Below are 27,689 nucleotides of genomic sequence, written 5' to 3' on the forward strand. Positions count from 1 at the left end.
GCGATGGCAGTAAGTTTGGTTTGTTCTGGGATATACAGAGCTCATCACTATTGACAGTATTAAACTTTATAGTGTTTGGGATTTCCTCCTCCCCCTTTTTTTGACCTCTGTAGATACAAAGGAAAAATTAAAAGGTAATTATTTTTTTCTCTAAGAATTAAGACATTTTTGAAAAATTAAGAATGTTCCCCCTTCCTTTTCTTAAAAGCACCTTAGCAGCGAGTCCGGCAGAGGCAGGTGAGAAAAGTCAGCACTGGGCCAGTCATTCCTACAAGACACTGCTCGTCCCACATCTACCACTAGGTGGGGCTGCTTCGATGCCAATTCTCCAGCAGCAGCCTGCACCCTGCTAGAAAACCATCACTTTCCACACGTCAGGCAACGCACCTCTTTGGAGCAAGAAGTCCTGAAAAAGCTCTCTTGTAAGGGTTCAGGTATCACACATGTGGTTAGCCGGGGAATTAAACTCTGGCAGCAGCTCCCTAGAGCATTTTAACGCAGGGCTGTGGAACCCATTCCAAAATACGTGGCACCGACAAAGCTGCTCGGGCCTCACTGGGGTCAAAGGTAACAGAGTGCTAATAATCCCTGTGTTGCTTCAAGTGCAACATCAAAAGCTCAGCCACCCGAGTCTGCATCTTCATCAACAAACACGTGGGGGTGTAAGCCAATCTCCGCTGCAGGAAAGAATCCGAAGAATGTATATAGGAAACTCCTCCTGGCCCTCTGTGTGGGCTGCCTCTGGCGAGCTCCTGCCACAGAGGAAGATATGAAGGTAAACAAGCAGCCATCTAGCGGAGAAGCAACAAAGCCCACATGGAAGAAGCACACCAGCCTGTGCGATCACGAGGTGTCGAAGGGAGCAGGTATCAAGCATCAAGGAACAAAAAAAACCTTACCATAGTGAATGAGGGGAGGCGTGCAGAGTGGAGACCCAAAGCCCATTTGTCGGCCACTGGGGATCCCCTTACAGAAGGGTCTTGGGGAGGAGACGAGCCAGACAGGGAGCAATGTAGCAACGATGACAAATACAACTTTCCTCTAGTTCCTAAATGCTTCCTTGCCTCCCTCCCCCATTATCATGCTCCCAATTCTACCTCACAAGTCTGGCTAGACCAGAGGATGTACACTGGTACAGATAGGAACTGGAAACACAGGGAATCCAGGGCGATGATCCCTTCAGGACCAGTGGTGAGAGTGGTGATACTGGGAGGGTGGAGAAATGGTGGGTTGGAAAGAGGGAACTGATTACAAGGATCTACATGTGACCCCCTCTCTGGGGGACAGACAACAGAAAAGGGGGTGAAGGGAGACGTCGGACAGGTCAAGATATGACAAATAACAATTTATAAATTATCAAGGGTTCATGAGGGAGGGGAGAGCGGGGAGAGGAAAATTGAGGAGCTGATGCCAGGGGCTTAAGTGGAGAGCAAATGTTTTGAGAAGAATGAAGGTAATGAATGTACAGAAGTGCTTTACACAATTGATGTATGGATTGTGATAAGAGTTGTATGAGGAGCCCCTAATCAAATGATAAAAATAATAAATAATCAAGGAAACTATGAAGAGCAGCCAGGAAAAAAGGCTGACAGGACAGTGGAGAAACGTGGCTGATGATGCCCCAGCCAGGGGATCAGAGAGCAGAAACAGTGGCATGTCACACTGTGCCAGCCAGACCCTGCGAGGGAAACGGCACTGCATGCACTTCCTCCTGAAAGATCCACACAGCAGCCTAACCATGAGAACGCCAGATGAGCTCCAACTGAGGGACAGCCCCACCCCTCCGCACGCACACACCAACCTCATACCATCCATTCGTGACTCCTAGTGAGCCTCTCCGGTTTCTGAGGCTGCACATCTTTACAGGAGCAGCCAGCCTCATCTCTGCCCTCAGAGCAGCTGGTGGGTTTGAACTGCTGGCCTTGTGGTTAACAGTCCCTTGCTTACTTGACAAAGCCACCAGGGCTCCGGAAAACGACTCTTCAAACTACAGGGGTTGATCCAACGCAAGGGAAGTCTAAGAAACTCTGACACTGACTGCAGCCGAGTCTAGAGAAGTCAGCACCGATGGATACAGAAAGGGAGAAGCTGTTCCCACGTGGACTGTGATGAGGACAGCACAGCCCTTCTTACTATGACTGAACTGTTGACCTGTCCGGTGGGTGAAGGAAAGCTCCAGCAACCTAATAAAGTACAGCCGTGTTCAGGGAGACATGCAAGCTGGTCTCAAGGGTAGGATCTGAGAATACGAAAAACAAAACTGAAGAGAGCTATCAACCGAAGAAATGTCAATGATTTGTTTGGTTAGTTCTGTGCTGTCGAGTCGATTCTGGCTCAGAGAGAGGTACCTCACTGGACAAAGTCAACCGGCCACACAGGGTTTCCCAGGCGGTCGTCCCCCCTCCCGGACAGTACAGCACCTCTCCCGCTGTGGAGCAGCTGGCAGTTTGAACCGCCGGTCTTTCCTTGGTTGGCAGCTGGGTTCTTTACGACACGACCAGGGCTCCCAGTTCTAAAGTCACCACTGTCCTGGACTGTGAGCCACGCCTGGAGCTAGGGCACGGAGAACCAGAGGGAGCTGGGCCACGGCCCATGGACAGTGAGTCCTACATTCGCCACTTGTTTCCAAATGCGAAACTACGCTACAATGTCAAGCTTCCTTGAACAAAACGCTCATCTAAGACGCGGCAAGAGAAACCTTCCTGCAGAGCAGACCCTCTTCACCCTCTCTACCAAGGAATTCAAGGAGCCCGGTGCTTAACGCAACCCAAACCCACTGCCATCTGGTCGACTCTGACTCACATGAGCCTCTCGCATCGGGCTTCTAAGACTGTCCATCTTCCCAGAAGCAGACCGGCTCCTCTTGCCCCTTCAGAGCGGCTGGTGGGTTTGAACCACTGAAGAAGAGGTCAGAAGAGCAATACCTAACTCACACCCCCACCGAGGGAGCTCCTCCTGTAAAGCTCAGAGGGAGGCAGGTCTACTCTGTCCCATCAGGCTTCCCTCGCGCACTGGCACCTGCGACCCCAGCACTGAGGCGTTCACGGTGTGTTCCTGGCACTGCCTCGACAACTGTCACAGCCAAAGCCTGGAGCAGCAACGATGCGGCCTCTCTGAGGGTCTCAGAGGACAACAACAGGAGTGCAGAGCCTGGTGACTCCTGCCCTCCAGAACATCTCTTTTAATTGTGGTAAAATATACAAAATGCAAAAGCTGCCATTTTGACCAGCTTTGAGTGCAAACTCCGGCGGCGTGAGCGGTGTTCACGACGCTTGTGCAGACATGAGCACTCTGTAGACATTCACATCTTTCTCAGCGTCCCGAACAGAGTCTGCACCAGTCACTCGTCACCACCCATTCCCCGCCGCCCTTGCAGCCTCTCCGCTACCTTCTGTCTCTGCCCATCGGCCCACTCTAGAGACACCATACATTGCTCCCTGGTCATGCAGTCAATGTGCTTGCTGCTAAGGTGAATGGTTCAAATCTGCCCAAAGGCGTCTCTGAAAGGAGGCCTGGTGATGTAGGTCCAGAAGTCAGCCATCGAAAACGGTGGCGAACAGTTCTACTCTAACGCACCACGGGCCCCATGGCAACGGTCTCCTTTGTCCTGAAGACAGGCGGGCAGGTGAGCTCACACAGCGTCCGTCTGTCCCTATGGAGCTGTGCTGCTGCCCAGCAAACAATGGACCTCGAGGCCACAGGGCAGTGAGCTGTCCAAATTCCCTGGCTGCTCCTGGGGAGGAAAATGAAGCTGCTCATCCTGTAAAGATTGATAGCAGAGGGGGGAAGCCTTTTCCTGGCCAAGGGCCATTTGGGTATTTATAGTATCATCCACGGGCCAAACAAAATTGTCAACTCCTAAATTAGCCTGCAACAATGGGCTCAAACCTACCAACAATGGTGGGGATGGCACAGGACCAGGGAGCGTTTTGCTCTTTCGTACACAGGGTTTCTCTGAGTCGGAACAGAATTAATGGTCCCTAACAACACATTTCATCGAAGGCCTAATTAATGCACCCCTCACGTGATGACCAGAACGGTTTCTCTTTGGTGCGATGTGTGAGGTTAGCTAGTATGGATGATTTCTCAGGCCTTCTATGGCCAGCGGAGGAGACCCGGTGGTGTAGTGGTTATGCATTGTGCTCTTACCCACAAGGCAAGCAGTTCAAAACCACCAGCCACTCCGAAAGAATGATAAAGTTTCCGTAGAAGAGTGAGTCTCGGAAATCCATAGGGGCAGTTCTACGTAGCGCTAGAGGGTCAGTATGAACAGGAGTCACTGATGGCAATGAGAGAGAGATGGCCCGCGGGCTAGACATTCCCCACTCCTGATTTACAGTCTTGGAAACCCTGCCTGGGTGCCCTGAATCAGAAGTGACTCAGTGGCATTGGGTTGGGTTGGGTTCAGGGTTACTTAGCACCACGCCTTCAAGGCTTCCGATCCCCAGTGCCGGGCTTCTGAAGGCTACTCCTTTTCTGGCAGCTGCCCCTCTGAGAGTGGTCTGACGGAGCGAAGGCTGCTGCTGACTGAGCAGCAGGGAAGTATGGTGGGAACAAGACTAACACTCTCTAGCATCAAAGAGCCTGCGGTTCAAGTACCACTTAGCTGTGTGACCACGTCCTGAATATGGAAGCTGCTCTCCAGTCTCACCCACCGTCAATGAGGTTGGTACGTACACCTCAGGGTTATAAAGTACATATTAAGCACTAAGTTTCCATTCCTCCTTTCTTTCCCTTCTCTCTAAGGCAAAGGGTGACGCACTATGGCCTGCGGACCAAATCTGCCGGGTCATAAAGAGAGTTGTGTTGGGGGGACACAGCCATGACCATTCCTTCATGCATCCTCGATGGCTGCCTTTGAGGGAGAGCAACAGAGTTGAGTCAGTCCATGGAAACTACAGTACGGCCCACAAAGGCTAACGGGTAAGGGGCCTGAAAACATTCTTGGGGAAATATGCCATTGCCTTTTAATTCCATTTGTCCAGAGTTTTTGAAGCATCCCCCTCATATTTACTCCCTTGGCCCGCCCAAGGCATAACCCTGTTGACCCTGATTTCCCAAAGCTGTCCAATACTCTTCATTCCTTCTCTTATTTGCCCTCCAAGCCTTCTGCCAGATACCCGCCCTTAAAATCCCTTCTCCTTTAAGACCGGCCCAGCTCTTACATATCCAACTACCCAGCTCTCCTAACAAGTAATGGCCCGTCCTCAATATCCACAGTTCAACATATTCTAAGGCGAACACGGCCCTCTGGCTAGCCAATGCGCTTCTGTGCCACACCGGGGCCACGAAGGGCAACACTGTGGCGGGCAGGGAGAGTGTGAAGGTCCACCTTCCGCAGCCTTCGCATCCCGCCCCGAACCACGGGACTGTTGTCCACCTGAGCGATAGCATGGGGACGAAATAAGAGAAAATATCAAGCCAACAGCACAGAGAAAACCAAGCAAGAGACCTTACCAAATCTTCCCAATTGGTATGCAAGAAATGAGTTTAAGACACTGCCCCCAACTCTCGGGGTTGCTGGGCCATCTCAGGAAGAGTCCTAAGCAACAGAGCCTTCATCTTGACGCCTGCCGTGCAGAGAACTGGCTATGGAATGATGGCGGGATGTCAGAAGGGCTGGGAAGCACAACCCGAGCCATGTGTCCACTCATCTTTCTCCAAGTACAGTATACAACCTGTAGATTCTTTCCCCACAAACTCAGTTACATGAATCTCTATTTCCTCCCACTCCTACCTAAGCCAATGCAAAGGTGTAAGCCACTCCAAAACTATTTCCCGTATGAAGTAAGGGTGACCAGCATGGAATCCGAATCTGGTTGCCTGTTTCTTTCCCAGGCTAAAACTGGTTGAAGTACATCCACTGCCCCAAAGAACAAAATCCATCCAGGTTCTACAACTTGGCTCCAGAGGTCCTCCTAGTCCACGCTCTGAGGCTATGGAACACCATGGTCACCGACTCTCATTCTTTGTTGTCCTCCTCCTAAGTTTGTGTGGAAGCCCTGAGGTTGTAGTGGTTATACTTTGGGATGTGATCTGTGGGGCTGGCAGTTTGAAACCAGCAGCAGCTCCAAGGGAGAAAGACCAGGCTTTTCTACTCCGGTAAATAGTTGCAGTCTCGGAAACCCGCTCACTCTGACTGCATCCAGTCCATGCCAACTCCTAGTGCCGCCGGTGGGTTTCCAGGTCTTTCTCCTGTGGAGCTGCTGGTGGTTCTGAACTGCCCACCTTGTAAATCACAGTCCAAAGCATAACCACTACACCAGAGGGGCTCCTCGGAAACCCACGGGGGGCGGGCCTATGCGTCAGCACTGACTCGATGGTAGTGAGTTTTGGAGAAGCTTGGCGTGGTGGATACAGTCTGGGCTGTCAACTGCAAGCGCAGCAATTTGAAACCCCGAGCTGCTCCGTGGAGAAAAATGGAGCGTTCCGTTCCCATTAAGAGGCACAGGCTCCGGCACCCACAAGGGCAGCTCCACAGTGCCCTATAGCGTCCTTCCGGGTCTGAACCGGCTCTGTGGCACTTTATGTAGCTCGGTGTGCAGTTCCCCTTTGTCCCTGTGTTGGGTACATGGTTAACCCCTTCCGCTCTGGCAGAGGCAACTTGTAAGTAGGCCTGGCAATTTACTTCCAAAAGATCACCCGCCGAGAGCCTCATGGTGCAGTTCTACGTGAGCGTACAAGGGCTGCTGCAGAGACAGTGAATGCGGCTTTTCCAGCCAAAGTCTCTACCTCCCACCAAATAACCTTTCCCTCCGTGGGTCTGGCCAGAAGGTGGAGGAAGATACTAAGAGGATTCACTTGTGAGTAATTGCTAACAGGGTTCCCCGCAATACCATCCTGTTAGGAGGGATCTCATTAGCAGCACAAGCCAGGAGTGAGTGCGTCCTCCAAGCCCAGGGTCCCTGCGCAGGGAACCTCCTGGATCCAGAGGAGAGCTGTAACATGGGAGGAGCAGCAACGGAACCAGGAGCTGGAGCACGGAACAAAGATGGGCTTCCCAACTCATGAGTCAGGAAAGCTGAGTGATCTCCCTGGATCCTGAAGATAGTTATGAATCAGAGGAGCAGCAACGGAACCAGGAGCCGGAGCATGGAAGGGTGATCGATTTCCCTGCTCAGTCAAGTCCAGTGCTTTTGTGCAGGAGACTGGCTTGCAGGGTGGGGAACCTCTGGGCACGTCATTGGAGAAACTGGGTTTGCTGAACTATGGAAGTGGAGCTGGGCGCAGTTGGGTTGAAGCTTGCTGGAGTGGGTGCTTCTGGGCACTTAATTGAGGAACCTTGAACCGAATGCCTTCAGGTTGAGGCTTCCAACGGAGTGGTAATGCCCCTTTGGACATTTACTCACAGACCTGAGAGAACTTTGTAACATGCCCTAATAAACAGCTGAACCCTGAGCGTCTCTCAGTAGCATTACAATGTGTAAACGTCCGGAATAAACCCTTGAATCCGGAATTGTGTCAGAGTTCCGTGTGGCCTTGCAAAGGACATTAGAACCCAGAGAAGTAAGAGAGAGCGCACTAATTGACATCAGAGTGGGCACAGTCAGAGTTAGTGACAGTTATTTCTCAGCTCTTTCCCTCTGGAACCCTCTTGCCGCCCACCCAGACCCCTGCAAACTCATCCATGCATCCTTTAGAAAACCACTCCCTACCATCCAAAGGAACCACCTTCAGCCTCCCCAATACATTTTAGCTTTTTACATTGCAGCAATTGGTGGCTCTCTCCATGTTCAGACCAGTCTCTCTCTCCCACTTATGGACACGAGTTACTAACCTTTACATGTATCTCAGCAGGGACCTTGGTGGGGTAGTGGCTTTGCGCTGGGCTGCTAACCCTATGGTCAGCAGTTCAAAACCACGCGCCACTTCTCGAGAGAAAGGCACAACTTTTTTCTTCTGTAAAGAGTTACAGTCTCCAAAACCCACAGGGACAGCTCTGGTCTGCCCTGAAGGGTCTATGAGTCGGAGCTGATTTGATGGCAGCAAGTTTTATATGTGTCTCACCTCTAACCCAGAGCCCAGCACAGCATTGATGACCAAGCTGTGGAAAACGAATGTTTACAGCACATCGTAAAATCTCCGCGTGAGAGGAGGGTTTGAGGAATCCAGAGGGCCTCTGAGGCCAGCTGGAAAAATAAGGATCAGCTCCCCAAGAAGCCACCTCACCTACCCAGTGGCCTCTCAGGATGAGAGATCCTGAAGAAGTCTCTCATCCACCTGACTGCCAACCAGGCCTCCTGCCAGCCGCCGGAGAGAGAGCTCATGGAAGCACCAGTGCATTAAAGGGGCCTTTCTTTCTAAAAGCCAACGGGCACACAAACTAAGAATTTCCAGCCTGAAGCGCAAGAGAACCAGCAAAGTCATCCAAGGGTGTCAAAACACCAATAAAATGTGATTTTCCTTTAGCCTTGCGCTAAGGCAGTTCTTTCGGGAAAAACATGTTGAACTCAACAGGTCTTTAAAAATTTCCCACCTTCCAAGCAGCATGAAAAGGTCTCCCAAAGCAGCCATGACAATACATCCAAAGGATGCACCAATTTCAGGCTACCGGGGAGGTGGGTAGCCCCGCCCCCTTGCCTTGAAAGGACGCTGGTACTCCACTGCTTACTGAGAGACAGAAGAGGGTGGGTCCTGGCTCTGAACTTACTACTTAAAGGGCAACTGGTACTAGCCTTTTCGCATTAGGTACATTCGCTCTCACTTTGAAAGGACGCAACCAACTCCGCCGCCCAAGATAATCTTCTGCACAACCACCTTCGTGGGCTGCGCGCACAGCTTTCAAGTCCCGGACAAGGCTTCAGAGCCTGTCCCTTCCCCGAAATAAGGCGTGGGAAGAACCGCAGGCATCTGGTCTGCCTTACCTACAAATTCGACCTGAAAAGACTCTCTTCAGACACGGAGCTCGTTCATAACCTGGGGACTATATAAGAAAAGGCCGTATATAACGAAGCCTAAAAAACAATCAGGGAAGTATTCCCGGTTGCCATCAAATCAACTCCAGTGCGGCTCCCAGCAGAGCCATGCTCCACAGGCTTTTTAGCAGCTGGCCTTTCGGGGCTGGATCACTAGCCTCTTCTTCCAGGCCACCTACAGGTGGGCAGGACCCCCATATCTTGTTACCAGCCACGTGTGTCACCCATTTGCATAACTGAGGGACTCCCCCATACAATACTGAGCTCCCTGGAACTGTTCCATGTGAACTGGCCTATTGATACCATTTCTTCTTGCCTGAGAACCGCCCCGGGCCTAGGTGACCACTGAAAGGCATCCTGACCCAGGCAGGCAGCACCTGCCTCCCTCTGAAGCCAACACCCAGTTGGCTGAGTGGTGTTTCCCTGGTATCCGCTTGTTTTGCAGGGAATGACCTCTCGTGGTCCTCCAGAAGCCATTTGTGTTCTGACCTAGTCCACTCTAGCACCCTCAGAAGAGTGAGCAACACACTAGAAAAGGCTCAGCAACATGGCGGCTTCCACACCTGGAGACCCTGGTGGCTGACAGTGTTGACCCAGGTCTGGAGAAGCTCCCTCCCACACAGCTTCAGGCCATGCGGCAGGGGGAACTCTCCATAAAAGCAGACCTGGAACACAGTGACCCCGCTTGGTCATCAGGGTCCTGGCTTGGCTCTTGCTACTTACTATTACACCTCTACACCCCAGGGGCCTTCCCTAGATGAACTAGAAGGCAAGGCCAAAGCTGGCGGAGCACGGGCGCTGGCTAGAGCATCCGGCCTCTAATCTGATGGGCACCATGCATCTCTAACCTGCTGCACCCCTTCACAAGGATGATGCCCCATGATCTTGGTAGAAGTGGCTTGCTCACTACATTGCTGGCCTAACCAAACTTGTACCGTGACTGAGCCCAAGCAGCGAGGGGGTTGTGCATTCGTTAGCGTAAAAGGAAAGTTGTCCACCTCACACTCACCATATGCACTGACCAAACCCTTCTTGCCCCTTGTTTCCTTCTTTGACGGTTATCCAAACCCGATTTTTCCTGGGAACACTGGCTGCTGTGCCCCGGTCACACTTCAGGGGGATGACTGGTATGGGGCTGGGAGGTAGCAGCGCCTAGCAGTGCTGGGGCCTGATGGGGGCAAGTGGAGAATAAACGGACTCACCTTTCCTGTTGCCCACAAACAAAACAAGAATGTTTGTGAAGCCTGCAGCAGGCTTAACAAACAAACAAACAAACAAACATAAGGCATTGGCTGGGAGCAGCACATACTAGAGACCAATTAAGTCCACCAAAGCTGTGGCCCAGTCAACTCATCCGCAAAGACATGCCCCGAGTGCACAAACCCCAAACGCAAACATTAACAATTTGGTTTTCAATGGTTCCACTAACATTAACTAACCTAAATCGAAGTAACAGCTTTTAGACTCTAAAGCTCTTGCATTTAAGCAGCGGTGATTTCCTTGTCCTTCAGGTCAAAACAGACTCCCATCAAACTGTCGCAAAGTGAGAAAGGACAAGTCACCTCACCTCCGAACCCTGCACCTTCCAGTGCGTTAACTAGACGCTTGTATTTCTCACATACTGCCAACAGCGGTGTGTTTCAGAATGCTCTATGTTCCAAGCTTCACAAACATTCCCTCTAATCCTCACCAAGACCAATATGGTGCGTGATGCGTTCTCAATTCCAGATGAGAAAACCCAGTGTCAGAAGGGTGGATCGAGAACTTCCAAGATGACTCAGTGTCTACGAACAAGGACTTGGGATTTGAACCATGTCTGTCTGGGTTCTAAGGCCAGAAACATCCCATAATAACACACAGCCTAGGTAGTTGTTTTTTTCTTTTTTCCCATCTGAAAGGTAATGTAAGGAAGTGGATACAGGTTTAAATTTACCTACTTTAAGACCCCAAACAAGCCGAACCAAACTCACCGCCATCAAGTCCTATAGGCAACCCTATAGGGCATCCCCTGAACCGCCCTGCCTGGCGGGTCTCCAAGATAGCACAGAAGGGGCAAGATGCTCCCAAGGAGTTCCTATGGGTTTGAACCACTGATCTTGTGGTTAGCAGTTCAATTCAAAGCCCAGTCCACTACTAGAGCTCCTAGTGAAAAATAAGATCCATATAAGTCTCACCACCTCTAAAACTGTTTGGAATTCACTCCCTTATTCTTAATATTCTTCACTTGAGTTTATTCAAATTTGATTGGGTGTGCATGCATTCCAATCCCACAGCACCCACATCTGGCTCAAACAGGAACTATATAACTGAAAAGAAATACATTTGTAAAAATATTTTGTAATTAAAAATAACCCGATTGACTTTATACTACAGATACACTACCGTAACTCCAGGTTCACAATCATCTTCTTATGACACAACAGCTTTCTAGCCTGTCTGCCTCACTCCCAAGCCTCTCCTCTCCAGCTCAAACACGAACACTAGGCTTTAGGATGTGTGCAGCAAGGCATCTATTTCCTTGATGACTGGAGTCTCAGCATCCAAATGTTAGATCCAGCATCCTTGTCAGGCAGCCAGCTTCCCAAGACAGACGTGCTCCTGATACTCCCCAGCCTTCTGGGGGACAGTTCCCTGCAGCGCTGCAACGTGGGCGTTACCTCACTTGCACCCAGGGACAGGAGCCTGGCAAGCACGGGGGAGGAGGTGTGACCAGCAGGGCACTCACTGGAGGGTTTTCCCACTCGCTGCTGCTGTAGGTGCCAAGGAGGCTGTGCCGACCCACAGCGAGCCTCCGCCCCAGAGGGAAGCACCACACGGTCCTGAGGGCCATCCCCACAAGTACCCTAGTCCGCGCGCAGTGTTGCGGCCACCATGTCCGTCTAGCTCCTCTTTGTCGTGCCTCTCTGCTTTGCAAAGCACGGTGTCCTTCTCCAGACACTTGGCTGGGCCCGGTGTGGGATCCTAATAAATGATGTTCTGGAGAGCACGGCTGCCCTCCTGCCTGTTAGAGCTCTCTGGTCCTTGCTGATCGCTCCATTCTGGAAACCACCTCTAGGTTCATGTCGGAGACCCGCTGAAGTGCTCAGCTGCTAACATGGCGACGACTGGCTTGAACCCACCAGTGGCTCCACGGGAGAAAGAGGTAGCAGTAGGGTCACCAGGAGTCAGAGCTGAATTGATGGCAATGGGCTTGTGTTTACTCCAGTTTCCCACCTCCAAGCTTTGCAGATACTTGACCCTCTGCCTGAAAACAAGCAACCAGCCAGCTAGCTAGCCAGCTACCTTCCCCCACCCTCTCCCCACATACCCCCTCCCCAAACTGGAATTTACTCTTTGCTTCCTGCTCACTCTGCACTCCATGCTCATTGGTGTTTAGATCCAGTTAGAGCCGTCTCCATTGGCTTCTGTGACTTCTCATGGTCAAGACCAAGAGATCCCCACGACCACTGCCCCCACCTCTGTCTCGAAGGTGAAAGCACTCATTTCCGAGCATGGCCTTGGTTTTGTTCCAGCCGCCAGCTGACATCACGGCGGGGTGCAGCCGACATGGCTGCAGAGTGCGGTGGGCTAAAGCCGCGCCCCCTCTATCTTAATTAACCGCAGATGGTGGGCGGCACGCAGCAAGAAAGCACCAGAAGCGTAAAACAAAAAAACCAAAACCAAAAACAGAGTGTGACAGGCACAGAGAAAAAGAGCAGGCTGCTGACAAGAGATCTGGACCTAAGTAAACAATCAGCCCTCGGCAGATTGGGGGGAAGGCAAGTTCCTAGCTTTATAAACGCGGACTACATTCCATTGAAGCTGCTTGCACATCCAAGGGTGTCGCCAACCAATCCCAGGGAAGTGATGTGGGCAGAATACAACAATCCCGCTCACTGTCACAAATGCCCCGTCATCACAGTGCACCGCATGGGACGTGACTGGGTCCCATTTTCACGGCTCCCAAAGTGACAGGAGGAAGCCCTGGGGGCATACTGGTTACTGGCTGGGCTGATGACCAAGGGGTCAGCGGGACAAGACCATCAGCTGCTCCGATGGAGAAAGACATCGTTTTTGACTCCCATAGAGTTATGGGTCGCAGAACCCCACCGGTGTGGTCTTACCCTCCCCTAACCCTACAGGTGGCTAAGAGTCAGAACTGACTCCATGGCGGGGGGGGGGGGGGGGGGGGTGGGGGGGGGTGAGGGGCTTGGCTTTTAGCTTAAGAGGAATACCAAGACAGAACTCGATCAGTTCTCTCCTGAAGGAGTTGAACTGTCAGCACAGTAACTGCCCAAGGGACAGCCCAGAGCCCGGGCTACAGGTCCTCGGAGCAGGAAGACCTTACCCCTCACCTACGGCCAAGGAGCACATTTAAGGAAACCTGAACCAAGCAAGGTACTCAAGCCACGCGGGTCAACTCTGAACAGCAAACAGGTGACCTAGGACACCGGGCAGAGAATGAGCAAAGTGAAGGGGGAGCAGTCGGGGCTCATCGAGGGCCTAGCAATGATCTGGATGACAAAGAGACACATTCAATAGGGGAAAGAACATTCTTTCAACACATGGTACACGGGAACAACTAGGTGTCCATATACGCAAAAGAGTTCGTAACTAAAAACGCATCACAGTCGAGAGAGAGAAACTAAGGAGCACTTTGAGAAATCATAGACATCAAGTTTCATGATGCTGGATTAGGCAGCGCAGTCTTCGATACAGCTTTAAAAGCTAAGTCGTGGAAGGAAGGAAGGAAGGAAGGAAGGAAGGAAGGAAGGAAGGAAGGAAGGAAGGAAGGAAGGAAGGAAGGAAGGAAGGAAGGAAGGAAGGAAAGATGAGACAATTACGAACAATGAACTACATCGGAATCAAAAGCTTTCGTGCTTTAAATACATCAAGAATTTGAGAAGATCATACTCTTGGAATAATAATAACAAACGATTGGTGAGTAGGTACATAGGTAAACACACGTGTTAAATAGGTGAGGGAGGTCATATGAGAGTATACTTGAGTACATATATGAAGGGGCTTCAAGAAGTTGATGGAGAAAGTCCATTATGTCTGAATTCCATAAACTTCTTGAAGCCCCTTCAAATAATAGAGCACCAAGGAGGCACAGGCTCAGAAATGATTTAGAACCAGGATCGAACCACTGGCCCTGAAGTCTGGGGGAACATCTAGGTCAACTGGCAAAACACGTTTCATAAAGAGACTGTTGTACATCCTTGTCTAGTGAGCAGCGTCTGGGGCTTGAGAACTTGCAAGCAGCCATTTAAGGAGCAACTAAATCTCTTCCAGATTGAAGCAAAGGACAATGGAGACAACCAAAGGACGAGTGGTCCATATGAACCAGAGCCGCCTCTTCCCCGAGACAAGCACTAGAAGGTACCCAGCCCCCACTCCCGCCCACTCTCACCAAGACAAGAGAAGGTTCCAGTTAGAATGGGTAAAATAGAATAACAAAACCTCACCAGACTCACTGACACTTCATACAGCTTTCCTCTGATTCGTTCATGCTTCTCCCCCCTCCCCACCCCGCCCACTATCATGACCCCAATGCCACCTTACAATTCTGGCTAGCCCAGAGCATGTCCCTGGGTACAGATAAGAGCTGGAAACACAGGGAATCCAGGACAGATAAATTCCTTGGGACCAATATTGAAAGTAGCCATACCAGGAGAGGAAGGGGAAGGTGGAGGGAGAAAGGGGAAACCGATCACAATGGCCTAACTATAACCCCCTCCCAGGGGATGGACAACAGACAAGGGGATGGGAGGAGACACTGGACAGTGCAACACATGAAAAAATAATTTGTAAATTATCAAGGGTTCATAAGAGAGGGAGGGAGAGGGAAGGAGGGTGGGGAAAAATGAGGAGCTGATACCAAGGGCTCAAGTAGAAAAAAAAATGCTTTGAAAACGATGATGGCAACATATATACAAATGTATTTGAGACAATAGATGTATGTATGGATTGTGATGAGTTGTACAAGCCAATAAAATGATTTTAAAAAACCTCACCAGACTCACGGGTCTGAAAGAGACGGAAGTAACCCTTGAGACTCTTACCCCAAGATATTCTTCTGAGTTGAACCTCAAGACAGTCCTGGAGTCTGTCTCTCAGGGAGGGAGAGAAGGAGAGAGAGGGAGGGAGAGGGAGAGAGAGGGAGGGAGAGGGAAGGAGAGGGAGAGAGAGAGACCTATACAATGAGCAATAACACCTGTTAGTAATGTGCTCATTAGAACCAGCCATGAGACATGAAAAGAAGCATCATTTTCTAAAAATCAAAAATGAGAAGGCAGCTAGGACCAAGGAAACAGGCTGGATGAAAACAAGGTCCCTGGGAGGAAAGTGTGGGTCCTAAAACATGGCAGGGACGGCCACCAACGCTGCAGGACCATTTGTGTAGGGAACTAAGTTTCTGTGTACACTTGCACCTAAAACACAGTAAAATGTTTCTATGGTAGGGGGCAGGAAAAGAGGGAGAGAGACTGATAACAAGTCCACAGAATAAGAGAAAATATTCAAAACTCCGTATCTAGTGAGGGATTTGTATCCAAAATAGAAAACTTCTTACAGCGCAATAATAAAACCTGGTCACATCCACTCCAAGATGGTTTCAATCACAAAGAGAAAACAGGACGTGTGGACAGGAAATTGGAACCCTTGTATATGGCTCGTGGAAATGTAAATATAGAATTTAGAAAGCAATTGGCAGTTCTTCAAAAAGTAGCACATTGGGCTACCTTATGTTCAGCAATTCCACTCCTTGGTATTCACTCAAGAGAAACAGAAACATGTCCACACAAAAGTTATACACATTCAGAGAGCAGCATTGTCCATAACAGTCAAAAAGTGAAAATACACTAAGTGTCCATCAACTGTAATATGGACAAATAAAATTGACTGTATCATTACAATGGGATATTATTCAGCCATAAAAAGGGAGAGAACACTAATACACGCTACAATACAAATGAACATTGAAAGCGTCATGCTAACTATAAAATGCCAATCACAAAAGACAGCATATTATAAATATGAAATACCTTAAAGCACATCTTACCTTGCAAACCTGGTTAGACCAGAGGATGCACAGCGGTGCAGTAGGGATCTGGAAACACAGGGAATCTAGGACGGATGAACCCTTCAGGACCAGCGGTGGGAGTGGTGATACCAGGAGGGAAGGGGGTGTAGAAAGGGGGAACTGATCTTGGGGATCTGCATATAACCTCCTCTCTGGGGGGTGGGCAACAGGAAGTGAGTGAAGGGAGATGCTGGGCAGTGTAAGATAAAATAATTCATAAATTGTTAAGGGTTCATGAGGGAGGGGGCAGCGGGAAGGGAAGGGGAGGGAAAAACTGAAAATGAGCTGATTCCAGGAACCCAAGTGGAAGGCGAACTTTGAGAATGATGCGGGCAACAAATGAATAAGGGTGCTTTACTCAATTGATGTATGTATGGATTGTGATAAGAGTTGTATGAGCCCCAATAAAATGATTTTTAAAAACACAGCTGATTCCATTGATATTATATGATTCCATTGCATGATTTCACTTTATAGTACAGGATTCCAGTGATATGAAATATCTAGCAAACAAAACAAAACAAAAAGAAATATCTAACATATTTATAGGACTCCATTACTATGAACAATCTGAAACCGGAAGTGATTTAGGGGGATCAGAGGCTGGCAGGTGAGGTACTGGACATGCGGAAGGGCTCCCGGTGGGGATGGGGTTTCTCATTGGAGATGAAGATAGTCTGAAATTAGACTATGGTGGGACGTCTGCACCCAACCAAAAAACCCAGCCCATTGGTGCTGAGTTGATTCTGACTTAGAATGTGTGGGTTCGGAGTGTCCATCTTGACAGGAGCAGACGGCCTCGCTTTCCTCTCTCAGAAGGTCAATAGCTCAAGGCTTATCCAAGCACCATCGGGGCTCTGCTCCTCCATGGCTGCACCGCCAGCCCTTAAAAATGCCACAAACACGGACTATCAACCCATCTGACATGGGTAAATCATATATCTCTCAATAAAAGAAAAGGACACACAAAAAATATACAAACTTGATTCCAGGAGATGAAACGCTCTTATAAGTCATCACACACTTTAAAGCTAATTAAACGGAAAGTGAGGAACCAGGAAATTTCTCGGAAACCTACATGTCCCGTCACTTGAAAACAAAACCCAAACCGACAGCCCAGTGCGGTATACGTATTATCTCATCGGGGAAAAGGGGACAAAGGTTTTTTAAGATTCACAAAGGAAATAAACTGCAGATGACTAATAGCTATATAACCAGGAGCCGTGTTAGCACAGGAGTTACATGTTAGACTGCTAGCCACAGGGTCACCAGTTCGAAACTACCAGACGCTCCTCAGGAGAAAGATGAGACTTTCCACTCCCATGAAGAGTAAGTCTTGGGAACCTACAGCGGCAGTTCTACCTGTCCTATAGTCACAGTTCTCAACCTGTGGGTCGAACGACCCCCAACAATAGCAGAATTACAGTGTTGATGCAGCAACGAAACTGATTTGATGGTGGGAGGGTCACCATGACATGAGGAAGTACAGGAAAGGGCCGCAGCATTAGGACGGTTGAGAACCACGGTCCTATCATGTCACTATGAGTTGGCATCAACGTCAGTGCTTATGGTTTTAATAGGTAGATAATAACTCATCCTCAATATTTAATTGCTGGTTGCGCCAGTCATCTCGGTTTCGAATCTCTGATGAAAGGATGGGAGGTGGGGCAGCTTCAGCCGCTGTGGCGGCTGTTCTCCAGCTACAGCCGCTTTAGAAGCTTGTTAAGGGAGCGCAGGCGGAGATCGCTGGCTGCGCTCGCTCGCTCGCTCTGCTCAGGACTGCCCAAGGTAGGCTAAGCATGTGAGGATGCTCCCCGCCGCAGAGGCCACTTGACTCCTCAGAAAGCTTTGTTTAAAGAGAAAATCCATTATCACCAGACCCATTTCTTTATCGAATGGCTTAATGGATTTCCTGTACTTGGATCTATGCCTCAGCTGTCCTTCCTTCTCAACCAAAGCAAGAAAGAAGCCTGCGAATCAGTTCCAGAATGCCATTTCTACAGCACCAATAGGTGAAGAACACCTCATGCAGATCCATCACCGAGACTCGGAGAGCCTCCTCAAGTCTGCTCCCGTGAGCATCGTCCCGAAGTTGGGCTGAAGAACAGCTTCCCCGGCAGAAGCTAAGAGTGGAGACTCTCTTTCTGTAGGAAAACCAAGGCTGGACTCAGTCCCCAGCCCAGCCCAGCACGCCTCTAATGACGTCCCTCCAGTCTTTGCTGAAGAGGCTTTCCGTTATATGATCAGAACTTAACGACATCGAAATAGTTACACATGTCCTGGCTGAGAGGGACTGCGATTTGCAGCAAGCAGTTAGAATGGGCCAAGCTCTTAAAAGCAGAATCATGTCTTATCTGAGCAGAATGAAGCCCTGGAGGCGCAACTGCCACAGCCTTTGATCAAGTTAATCAGCTACAGCATGAGCTGTCCACAGAAGAGTTACTTCCGATTGTCTCCACTGCTTCTGGTGAGTGAGTGAGTGAGTGAGTGAGTGAGTGAGTGAGTGAGTGAGTGAGTGAGTGAGTGAGTGAGTGAGTGAGTGAGAGAGACAGACTCCAGCTGGTCCACCCTTCTTCGGTTCAAGGAGTCCGTTAGCTGATCTCAAGGTCGGCTGCAGTTGGAGATGCTTCCTGAGAAATGCAAGGAACTGGAAAGAAAGGGCTCTTCCAGCTAAGGCTTGTCACATCAAGACAGAAACTATTACTTAAGAAGAGAAAGAACAACAGCTTGTCAGTGACTGCGTGAAAAAGTTTCATGAAACCAATGCTCTCGTGTCCAAAATGACAGCGGCACTGTCAGGGAAGCGTGATAAACTGATTCAGCACCAAGAGGAGATCTCCACCCTCCAGTCTCAGATAGCAGACCTGCAGCACCACAAGCGGAAAGAGTGTGATTGAGACGGAACAACTAAGACTTCACCCACAGCGTCCAAGGATGCTCAAAGTCAACAAACGATGGAGCTGCATGGATGTCTCCGAAGGCTCCCGGACCAAGCAGAAATGAAGGAACTCCGCAGCGGAACTGGACCTGCTGCCCTTCCCTACTTCTCCCAGTCCTATGGAGATTTTCCTGGGGAATCTCTGGCAGCTGAGATTGAGGGGAATCACGCGTAAAAAGTTCACTTTGGATGAGACCTCTTCTCTCTTTCAACAAAAGGTGCAACAAAACGGGTATTTGATACCGTCAAGGTTGCCAATGACTCGCGAGCGGTCTGTCCCCTGCCCAGCTCTGCTCCCTGTCCCAGGCTCCAACTGTTCGGGGGTCATTATGACAGCAAAGCATTTGGAGTCAGGTTTCCAGCTGAGGACATAGTGCTTTGGAAGCAGGGCCACATCTCAGAGCAAGGTGCTGGGAACGCTGAGATGGGTCAGCCAGGACGCCCCAGAGATGGTGATCTGGCTACAGCACTGCATGGCCTTCGTCTGTGTCGACAGAACTACTGATGTGAGAAGCCGTTCTTTGCTCATGCATGGGAGCGAAGAGCCAAGTTCGAGCTGACCAAGAAGAAGTTGGCAGTGGCTGCACCAGTCCCTCAGAAAGCACTACTCTGTCTCCACCGCTCAGGGAAGATGGACCTCAGCAGGGCCAGCTGCCCTCCGGGTTTTATGCCAGAAAAACTGCAAATTGTCAAGCCCCTGGAGGATCACAAACACTACTCCATTGACAGCAGCTTGGTCAACCAAACCTGGGAACCCTTGACCCGCCACCAGGTGTCATCACTAAAGACTCTCAGATTTGGAAGAGGATGGAGAGGGAATCACTTTCCAAGTTCAGCCCCTGCTTCAAGTGGAGCAGAAACCTTCAATGTCCGTGCCAGTGATATGGGATCTTCCTTCCACCTGTTACTTCAGCAGTTGCAGCCCAAACCCAGGAAAGTGTCGTTCGTTAACCTGACACTCACCTTCACCACCTGTAGGATACTGCATCCTTCTGACATCACTCAGGTCACCCCCAGGGTGGGAAACAAAGATTCCTCCCAAGTTATCTCCCCCAAATATATGCCAAAGTGAGCTGCTTGCAGCACATGGTAAATGACTACACTCGGAGGTCAACAAAAAGTAGGTCGGAGTCATTCTCCCTAAGGGTTGTCAGTCATCTAGAGGAACCACACTGTCTGTCCCACCCTAAGCAGGGCCCACTCCCTTCTGATAAAGATCATAATAGACTGTTTCCTTGTAGGAGAACCCAGGGAGGTCAAGTTCACCCACGGTGACCAAGGTTAGGCCGCTATCATGAATCCAGGGTCCACCATCTTGTCACATGTAAAGGGTTAGTCCCTCCCCTTCCTATCATGTGGACACCCCTAGTTCATCCCCTTCCTGTTATGCCTATGCCCATTTTATATCCCCCTATTGCTTATACTGCTTACTGTACAATCCCTTCCTGTGACGTATGTCTTTGCATGCAATTAGGAGGCAAGCACACCCCAAAGATTATATAAGCCTTGGTTAGCAATAAATCTCTCTCTCCCTCCCTCTCGTGTTCCATCTCCACGGTACCAGAGAGGAGACTGAGGTGAGCATGCTACCATGAAATTCACCTTCGCACTTTGAATCTCAAGCACATGCCTCTGAAAATGTCTTGGACTCAAGACCAGCTGAAACATTCCTCCAGGAGATGTACGGCCTGATGTTGACCAGCTGAAGATGAACTTGGTGGACAGGCTCAAGAGACTGGGATAGGCAGAGTGGTCACGAGCCCCCATGCCCAGGAGAAAGGAAGAAGCCAAGAGGCAGAAATTAGTCTTCAAAACCTGACTCTGCTGTTTAAATTCGGGGAGCAATATAGTAGGAGGATTGAGGAGGAACCAGATTCTTCCAGTCATGATGGGTGGGTTTGGAACCCCAGCTTGCACATCCTCACCCACAATTGGTGTCGTGAAGGACTGAGGCTCAGCAGGGACCTGACCTCGTGTGGTGGACACGAGGGCAAGTACGTCCTGGGAGGGCTGGGAACGTGCAAAGGGGCAAGCGGAGCTGGAACGCGGGCCTACCGGACCAGGTGTGGTGAGTGAACCTGATCAATGAAGGGACCCTGAGCTTTTGGAGACTCGCAAAGGCAAGTTTACGACACTCCCTTCAGGTAGATTTTCTTATCTTGAAAACAGATCGCGAATAACAAGGCTCTGGAATACTGCAACATACCAGAGATCCTGAACTTGCTAACCCATTTCATGTCAGGTCAGCAAGCTCAAGCAGGGAGAACTAGGACTGGAGAGAGAAAGAGAGAAAAGAAACAATTAGTTGCCTGCAGCCATGGGGTAAACTGTTACTGAGACAAGTCATCAGAAGGTGACGGTTTCCTGTGTGGGTGCCCCATCTCTGCAGGTACGTCACAGCATTAGCAGGAACTCTTACCTTGTGCACAAAATCAGAAGGGGAGACACCCCTTTTCTTACGTCTTGGGCCTTGAGCTTCCAGGAGCATAAATACCGCCCAAACCCCTTTTGTATTTGCAGTGAATGAAGGCATCTGGCTGTTTTTTAAAATGTGTATTTTTATACAGCCTGCGCGCACACACACGCACGTGCACACACACACGCACGTGCACACACACACACACACAACGCGGGTGGGCAGTGGGCCTGGGAGAGGCTTAAAGAAGAAAGAAACTGGGGTTACAGGGAGCCCAGGAAACTCATTTCCGGAGTATTTCCTTTGGTAAGCACAGTGGCCAAGAAGTATGACCATAGTTAAATGGCATTCAAATATCCTTGGAGGCTTCTAGGAATTAAACCAGAAGTTAATCAATAGGAACTAGGGAATGTTGTCTATTTATCTATATAAAACTTTTATATGGAATGCTGATTGCAAGGAAATATTTCCCAAAGAATGCTATGCATACTTTTAATGAACAATGACATGTGTTTGCACAAAAATTCTCAGGCACATTAAATTATAAATAAGATTTTATAAAAAGAAAGTATCGGAGGTACCTTTAAATATTTATAAGGATATCTATACTACACAGTATTTGTTGGAAAACTAATTCTCATAAATCATTAATAGGGTGGATTAAAAGTGAATTACTGTCTTTTATGTACTACACATAGAAACAAGGGGGAAAAAAGACATTCAACCAGGTGTCCAGAGTGGCTGCCCTTTCAGGGATGCAGAGAAATACAAGGCGCACGGGAGATTGCATCGTGTTATGTACACTTTGGTAGTTGAATTCCTCCTCAAATTAGCAATTGTTATTTCTAAAGGCCCCGCCCCATCTATCAGTTTGTCACATCACTGGGTGGCTTACATATGGCTACGACACTGAAAGCTGAGCCACCAATATTTCAAAGCCCTGTAGGGCCACCTGTGGCAGTCGGATTTCAGCAGAGCCTCCAGACCGAGGCAGACCAGGAGGAAAGGCCTGGTGATCTACTTGTGACAATTAACCAACAGAAAAGCCCTTCGGAGCACACCAAAATACCGTCTAATACAGTGCTGTAGAGGAACTCTGGTGGCCAGTGGTTACACTTTGGGCTGCAATTCAGAAGGTTAGCAGTTGGATACCACCAACCGCCCTTGGGGGGAAGACTGGTCTTTCTATTCCGATAGAGTTACAGTCTCGGAAACCCACAGGGGCAGGTCTTCCTCGTCCTGCAGGGTCCCTACGAATCCACATGGACTCAGTGGCAGTGAGTTTGTTTCTTTCTTCCTTTTTAAAAATAGTGCCGGAAGGTCAGGAGGGGCTGGAAAGTTAGGTTAGGAGGCAGTCAAAATACATAGTGATCACCATGAACGCAAGCATTTCAATGATGATGTTGACAGTACAGACCTGGGCATCATTTCCTACTGTTGCATATGATGAGGTTGCCATGGTCAAAGCCAACTCAATGCCAACAAAACAATTTCTAAATTCAGAGACAAGGAAACTCTGAAAACAATACATGCACCCCAAAGCTTCATAAAGAAGGAATTGTGAGGTACCACCTATTCTGTACCAGTGGTCCTTAAATTTTACAATGCATTAGAATCACCTGGGAAGCATGAAAATTCCTCAAATGTTCAAGGCCACACCCACCTTACACACGTTACATCAGTCTTCTAGGGGGCGTAAGTAGTCATCAATCCTTTTAAAAACTTCTAGGGTCCGTGGTCTAATCTGCACGTGAAAGTTGGACCAGGAAGACCGAAGGAGGAAGGAATAAGCAAGACCAAAGAGGAATCGATGCAGTTGAATCATGGTGCTGGTGATTGATATTACAATAATATCACTAAATGGGCTGCCAGAAGAACAAACGTCTGTCTGGGAAGAAGTACAGCCAGAACGCTGCTTAAAGCCAAGGCTGGCTGGTGAGACTTTGTCTCATGTACTTTGCACATGTTGTCAAGAGAGACCAGTCCCTAGAGAAGGACATCTGGCTTGGTAAAGTGTGGAAGGCCCTCAATAAGATGACTTGACAGTGTGGCTGCAATAATGGACTCGAATGTAAAAGCCACTGTGAGGCTGACACAAGACCAGGCAGTGTTTCAGGACTGCCATGAGTAGGTACCGACCCACCGACACAGAACAGCAGCACCGTCATTCCCACAAAAAGGCAAGTGGACAGTGAGCCAGGAGAGCACATGGACCTCAGAGGTCCTTAGGTGCAAAATGGGGCAAAAACACTCATCAACTGACTGTGTGAATGCATGTTTTAACAGAATAGTCTGAGTGTGCACACTTTCACGTGCTCGTGTTCCCAACCTGGGCACGGCGGTAGGCACAGGGAGAGCAGGCTATTCGGTTGTGGGAGGTTACCACAGAACACTCCAGAAGCAGCAGCAAAGGAATATTCTCCCGTTCGTCAGAGCAGGAGGAAGTGCCCTGGCTGGAGGGCAGACCCTCCCCTATGGAAGTTCAAAGACACCTGGAGCGGACAGATTCTACAATGGAGAAGGGGGCCTGTCTATTTTCTGTGTAGTCTCCATCTCCCAAGCAGCAGCCTCACAGACAGATCTGTGTACACGTACAGGCCATCTGTGGCAATAGATCAACAACGGGACGAGATCAGAGAATGGGCTCTGGGTCCAGAAGGTCCACGATGCAGACCAGTCTCTACCACTGACTTCTATGGCAGTGGAGACGTTCTCTGAGGGCCAGGAGGCTTCTGCTTCCACATCTGCAAAGAGGTCTGCTCTGGATGAGTTTGAGACGATTTTCCAACTCCCACATGTCCCTATGACCCTCCATGGGCTCTGTGATCTTCCACGTCATAAAGACTCCCGTTGCAGCTGAAACTAGAAGCCAGTTGAGTTTTGACCATGAATTTGATCTCACTCAGCTGTGAGAATTCCCCGGACAGTACTACGGAAAGAAGGAAAATGGGAATTGCCTCACAAATGCAGACAATTCAAGAAGTTGACAAGAGGGACCGGAGGACTCCTTCCCTGCCCCTCCTTCCCATTGCTTCCCGCTTCTGACAAAGCCCCCACCGAGCACCACCCCTTCAGATTGTTCCCAGGAGATGCCAACTTCGAAAAGCAGCATCTCAACTAATGTTGAAGGAAATGCCAGGCAATAGAGCCCCTCTGGAAAACAAGTGGGAAATATGTACCAAGATGCCGAAGCGTTTTAGACCATCTGGCTCATCACCCCCCTGGTGGAAGTATCAGGTACGTACAAAAACCACTGAGCATAAATACTCACTTCAGAAATGTAAATATCCATCAGAGAGCGAGAGGGAGGGAGGATTAAAAAAACACTGATACAATGGCCTTAACATGTTAAGTTCTTCAAACAAACTGGGAATGGTTCGTGATCTAACAGCACATTACAAAGGTGGGGACAGAGAAGGGTGTGGTCTCAGGTGGAGTGAGAATTCTCCTGGAATCCAGAGGTTGAGGGATCCACTTGACAGGTAGGAAGATTAGGGGGGAAAAGGGTTGTCTCCACCGAATGTCTACAGCAGACCAAAATTAGACGGCCATGCCAAAATAGTGGGTTTGCAGAGAAATCAGGCACATATCATTGCCCCTGTGGGGATGATTCAAAGCTGGGGATGCTCAGGCCAAGGTCACCTAGACACAGGTAGAGGTCAATGTGGGCACACACAGGTGCCTGAACGCAACCACTAAGAATGGCCAATATGCTCAACCACACCCCACACGCCCCTCACCCCACCTGCTAAGCGGGGATAGGAGGGGATGGATAGCACGGACTGGGGCAGGCCGCTGCGTCCCTCCTTCAGGATCTCTCCTGTGTGTGAGGCGCGTGCATGCGGGCCCCTCAGGGCTTTGCCCTCGCTCTTCTTTCTCAGTTCTGGTCTGCTCTTTTGGTTCTGTGGGCTCCACCTCCCAGCCATTTTCAACATGGTTTTCTCGACCACAAACTTTCCCTCGGCCCCTGCCACGCAGCCTGGCACACTCTGCAGAGACAGGGGTGCTATCTGACACCGTGCTCCCTTCAGCTTCCCTGTCCCTCCTCCTAAGAGGTACTTGGATTCACAAGAGTGCATCCGCAGCAAGAACTCTTCCTGAGAGGAGAACCAAGAACAGGGGAACCACCCTAGACACCTAACACACTCCAGCCATTGCCTTGAGGCCTTCTATTCAATCGTGGGCAGACTGTTCTCGTGAAGTCAGACAACAGCCTTCGGAAGAATTCTCGTTACACAGCTGGTTTTGAGAAGCAGAGCTCTGCCATGGAGTTAAGAGAAGGTGGGTGGGCTCGTCCGGGTTGACTAGAGAAATACTCACGCATGATTGTGTAAGAGAGAGCTTTATAGCATAGAAATTGCATATTGAAAATCTCTCCTGCCCAGTCCAGATTAAGTCCCTAAGTCCACTATTAGCCCATATGTCTGACAGTAGCCTATAAATTCCTCTTCAGATTCATGCAACACATGCAATGATGCCAAGTGTGGTAAGATCACAGTCCGGTGAGAGGAAAGTCTTGTGGATCCAGTGGCATCTCAGCGCTGCTGCGGGTCTCCACGTGGCTCCTCAACAAGGTGAAGCAGAAAGAGTGGCCCTCCTCCAGGTAGGAGGAGAGGGAATGGCCAGAATCCTCATGAGAAGGTCACGCCCATCAGGAGGCATCATCAGGCTGTGACCTGATTGACAGGCTACACTCCGTCCCCCCTTCACTCTATCAAGTTGACATGAAATGATCTAACTACCCCAGTGGGGTATAAGAATCTTGGGAACACTTCCACTCGCTAGGTAGAAGTGTTGTCCAATTTTAAAACCATATATTAAACAAACGTCAATTTATGTTACTGACAAAGTAATTTTTAGTTGATGGCTAGGACATAGGAAACACATACATAAACCCTAAAAATAACTGAGGGGGAAAAAGTCAAAAAGCTAATTTCTCTTTCAATAATGGGATATCCAAAAATTCCACAAGAAATAGCTTCTATACAACAATGAAAGAAATCCTCTCTCTGAGTGGCTGACATCATTTACTGCGCTCAAAGTCAAAGGGCCACGTGGTTTCCATTTTGGAGTCTCTGTTTTTGAGGGTTTCCCCTTAAATAAACAAGACAATCAGAACAGGTTTCAAAACTGCTTTATCATCTAGATCAAGTAGAGAAGTGGAACTGAAGTGACAAAGGTTTGTGCCTGGTTACTAAACCAACCACGTGTGGTAGTTACATAATCTGTTGTCAATTTGAGAGGACTAAGAGTGAAGGGGTGGAGTCTAGCCTGTCGATCAGGTCTTAGCTTGAGGACCTCATTTGGAGACACTGAGGAGATAACTAGTTTGCTGAAGGCGAGACATACTCATTCCCTGAGAGACTCTCTACTGACAGGACACTCGGAGCTATGCTGATGGCAGCCAGAGCCCTGGAGCTAGAGGAGCCACGTGGAGACCCACACCAGCACCGAGATGTTTACACCCCCACTGGATTCCTAAGACTTTCCACCCACTGCCCTGTGATCTTCCTGCATTTGACCTCATTGCATGTGTTGCGCAAGTCTGAAGAGGAATTTATAGATTGGTATAGTACATATGGGCTAATATCAGACTAATGGACTTGATCTGGACTAGGCTGGGATGTTTTCTCAATATTCAATTGCTCTTGTATATAAATCTATTTCTCATACAGTTATGAGTGTGCTATGAATGTGTGTCTCTAGTCTTACTGGACTAACACACCACGGTTCAAAGCCACTCAGCAAGGCCGTAGAAGAAAGAGCTGACAATCTGCTTCCGTAAGGATTACAGGCAAGAAAACCCTACAGGGTACAAGTCCACTCTGTAATGCATGGGGCTGTCATGAAAACAGAAAATCCTGCGTGTGTATGTGGAGATGGGGAAACCCAGACGTCTCACACAAGGAAGGGAGAATGAGAATAGCAATCTCAATGACATTCTATGCCATGATGTCATGCCCTGTAACAGTATTGTGTTAGTCCAGGTAGACTAGAGAAACAAAATCATTGACACACATATGTGTGTAAGAGAGAGCTTTATATCAAAGAGCAATTGTGTATTAAGAAAACATCCCAGTCCAGATCAAGTCCATATTAGTCCATATGCCAAAATACTAGTCCATAAATTCCTCTTTAGACTCATGCAGCACATGCACTGATGCTGAATACAGAAAGATCCCAGGCCAGTGGGGGATCCAGTGGTGGTGGATGCATCTCAGTCCTGGTGTGGATCTCCACATGGCCCCTCCGTTCCAGGGCTCTGGCTGCCATCAGAGTGACTTCATGTGGCTTGTCAACAGGAATGTCCAGCAGAGAGTGTCTCCCGGCTCCAAGGAGGAAGACAGGCGTTCCCAG

The 27,689-nt window shown here is 49.3% G+C and overlaps 1 protein-coding gene and 1 pseudogene across 4 annotated transcripts in view; one reads left to right on the forward strand and one right to left on the reverse strand.

Annotated features, from left to right (window-relative positions):
* TANC1 (tetratricopeptide repeat, ankyrin repeat and coiled-coil containing 1) overlaps positions 1 to 27,689 on the reverse strand; it is a 299,529-nt gene that overhangs the window by 112,673 nt on the left and 159,167 nt on the right. The window lies entirely within an intron of this gene.
* Positions 17,882 to 19,988, forward strand: LOC142424730 (trafficking kinesin-binding protein 2 pseudogene; annotated as a pseudogene).

This window comes from Tenrec ecaudatus, chromosome 13 (assembly GCF_050624435.1).
Source record: "Tenrec ecaudatus isolate mTenEca1 chromosome 13, mTenEca1.hap1, whole genome shotgun sequence".
Lineage (NCBI taxonomy): Eukaryota > Metazoa > Chordata > Mammalia > Afrosoricida > Tenrecidae > Tenrec > Tenrec ecaudatus.